Source organism: Neltuma alba, unplaced genomic scaffold (genome assembly GCF_004799145.2).
Source record: "Neltuma alba isolate B1F8T4 unplaced genomic scaffold, ASM479914v2 tig00003082_pilon, whole genome shotgun sequence".
In the NCBI taxonomy this organism is placed as follows: Eukaryota; Viridiplantae; Streptophyta; class Magnoliopsida; order Fabales; family Fabaceae; genus Neltuma; species Neltuma alba.
The window spans coordinates 1,044,703-1,048,231 of NW_021633133.1; the positions used below are offsets into that span (position 1 = coordinate 1,044,703).

At 29.6% G+C, this 3,529-nt stretch overlaps 1 pseudogene; it reads left to right on the forward strand.

Annotated features, from left to right (window-relative positions):
• Positions 1-370: 370 nt before the first annotated feature.
• On the forward strand, positions 371-964 carry LOC114740257 (protein Ycf2-like; annotated as a pseudogene).
• Positions 965-3,529: the final 2,565 nt, after the last annotated feature.

Genomic DNA, 3,529 nt, shown 5'->3' on the forward strand with positions numbered 1-3,529 from the left:
TAAATCGTCCGCGTCCGACTTGAAGAACTCGCCTAACTCTCCCACATTTCCCGAAATCCGACAACGCTGGGAAGCTTTCTCCGAGTAATCCTCTAAATCGGCTCCTTAGTGCACAAGAAGAGGGGGGGGGGGGAGAGGACGAAGGATATCACCAACGGACAAAAACAAAAACAAGAAGAGGAAGAAGAGGAAGGGGTGGTGATTGTAAAGAAGAAGTGAGTATCGATGACGCTCATCCCTATCTTATCCGAACGAAAAGGCCAAAACGGAGGACAAGATTGAAATCGTCGGCGATGAGGAGCCCATCGTGAGGCAACTGAGTGACAGAGCAGCCAGCGCCAGAGCCATGGCCACCACGGTGAGGGACTCAATGAAAACATATCAATTCAAATCCTGGATTGAATTGAGAGAGATTGAAAGAGAGAACAACAATTCTCACTATTTCTTATATTATTTCTTATATTCAGAAGTCACCCAACTCAGAACTCAGGCCAATTCAGTGGGCTCTTCAATTCACTTTTTTTTTCCCCCCATCAAGAGCGATTTATAAAACTCTTCTACTCCCAAATTTGAAGTAACCTACTTTCACGCAATTTATAAGATTCAACAAGTAATCGATATTTTTTGGCCAAAAAAAAACAAGTAATCGATATTTCTCCATTAAGGTTGTAGTACTCTTTGTAATAATAATCCTTATATATCGTATTAACGGCAGACAGATGGTCCAAAGAAAAAATCTCTATTTGACAGGGTTTCTTCCTCTACCTATCAATTCCATTGGATTCAGAGATGATATATTGGAAGAATCTTTTGAGTCTTCCAATACCCAGCAGGTTGATTGTTTCAACTCCGGTATCTTTCAAAAGGAAAAAAGAAGAAATTATATGAAGAACGGAAGAACCAGTGTGCTTATGTAGCAGAAGAAATTATAGCAGAAACCGAGAATGGATACCGCGCAGAGTGATACTTGAGTCTATACACAGGGCAGTTTACCTGCGGGCGCAGCGACACCGGCGGACAATTGCTTCTGAGACTGAGATTGGCGGTGCCTAAGAATGTAATCATATATTTAAAAGGTGCTTTTTTTAAATTTTACATTATTAAAAAAAATCTATTTTATTGAGTGCAAAATTAAAGACAAAATTATCTTGTATAATATTATTATTTAAATATAGAGAAGATTAGAAAGAAGGATCTAGAGCCATTGATAATTGTTAAGAAGGATCATAAAAGAGGACTAAATATCAAAAAGAAAAATTAAAAATACTAAATTATCCCTTACTAGTGCTCCTAGATTTCCTCATGCTTTCAGTTTTGTTTTTTTTTTTGGTTTGAAAAAGCTAAAACTAAAACTCACAACCGACCATAATCATTGTTTTTAACCTTGTTCCCACCAAGGTTCATATGCGCATCATCAGTTTATTATTTCATGATTAATATTCGTATTTATTCATTTATATTAGTTTTTTTGACCGATTTATATCTTATATATCAAATATCAATTAAACTCTTTTCATTAAAACAAACAATTAAACTCACATAAAAAAACCCTGTTGAGATTTTATTGATCATATTGAAATTTTTATTGACAATATTTTGTTTTTGGTATTCAGAAATATACTTTAATGAAGACAGTCCTAATTATCAATTTTATTCAAAAATATGATAGATTGTCTGGACTTGTTAAATCTTATTAGCATTACATTGATTTTTTTTTATTTTTAAAGTTTACATAAATTTCTTGTAAAGTAAAGGAAAATTATACAAACCTTTTTTGAATTTATTAAAATTACTTAACATTTTATTTTAATTTTCTAAACATATATCACATTTTTAAAATATATAATAAATTATAAAGGAATATCAAATTTTACTAAGATTAGATAATTTTATTTCCATGTAAACTGTGTGTTGATTTTAAAAATAAAATTCTAATTTACTCACAACTTAACAATGTTTGTGTGTTATTTCTAATCAGATTGAAAATGGACTTGGAGAATCTAGTTTCCAATTTCATCACCAGGATGTGAGGCGGCCCCGTCGTCCTTCTATTACCTGTTGTTTTGGCCAGACCTCCTATTACACTGGCACACGTTGTTTAAATTAAATGGAGAAAAATAAAATGAATTAAGGACTTAAGTTTAAGAACAAAGCTCACTTTCCAGGTAGGTCCTATATCTTTTTTTTTTTTTTTGGTTACTGTGCTTTTAGGAAAATTGGTAACTCCATTTGCTCAACAAGCAAAACTGTATGTCATTTTCCCCCCTAAAAAACTGTTGGCAACCTCAGTGATAAAAACAATAAACATAACATTTGAGTGAAAAATTTCGAAATCTTTGGTATTTTCTAAAATTAAGCAAACTCATCCTGTAAAAGGCATGTTGACAAAAAAAAAACAACATGTAAAAGAACTCAAAAAGAAAAATGTTTTAGAAAAGAAAGGAGCGCGTGAAAATTTCAAGACACAATATTCATGGGGAAAAAAAAAAGTATGTATGTATATACACATAAACACACAGAATCTTCTTTGTTTTTGACCTTCTTCGTCTTAACTGAGTGGGCAAAAGGGTGGGGCCTCCTACTTTCTCTTTTGTCGGGTGCCCTAATTATGTACATTTTTTATGGGTATTATATTTTCAATTAAATTATAAATTTGTAAAATTTATAATGTTAAGATTCTTATATTAATAAATATTTGAAAATTTGAAATTACACTTAATAACTTAATAACTTTAATTATCATTTGTCAGGGAATAATGATAGGACAATACTTACGATTATATCAAATTTTTTAATCATATATAGCCATGTGTTCTATTTTTAACATGTTAGCACTTCATAATATTTAATTATAAATCTTAAAATATGGTATAAAGAACCTCATCTAAGTATTTTTCATAATTATAACTAGCTCACATGCATTTTCTACGTATATAATACCAATTAAATGATAAATGTAAATGAGAAAAATTAAAGGCAAAGTTCTCTAATACCTAATAATAGCATACACACACATATGTACCCATCCTTTTTAAAGCCACATGTTCTAGTCCTGACTGTCAGCATCATTAAAAAAGAATTCAGAAAAGATTATTGAAGCACATTTTTTAAGTAAAAACTATATTCTTCCGGTCCTAAATATAAGATTATTTTTATAGTGTATTTACACTATAAAAATGGTCTTATATTTAGAACTAGAGGAATATTAGAATATCTTTTGTTTACTAATTTACCTTTCATTATATTAAATCTCTAACTTATCTTATAACAGGAATATTTATTAATGATCTATTTAATATTTTTATTAAAGTCAGACAATATATAAGTAACTTAGACTATTAAAAATCTGATAACAAAAACATGTTTTATGAAATATATTTAAAAATTTTAAATTATAACATATTAATATAAGAATCTTAACATTATAAATTTTACAAATTTATAATTTAATTGAAAATATATATAGATTGCAAAATGTTTAATTTTCAGTAGACATATATATATAATATCACATCACAAAAGTAACTTT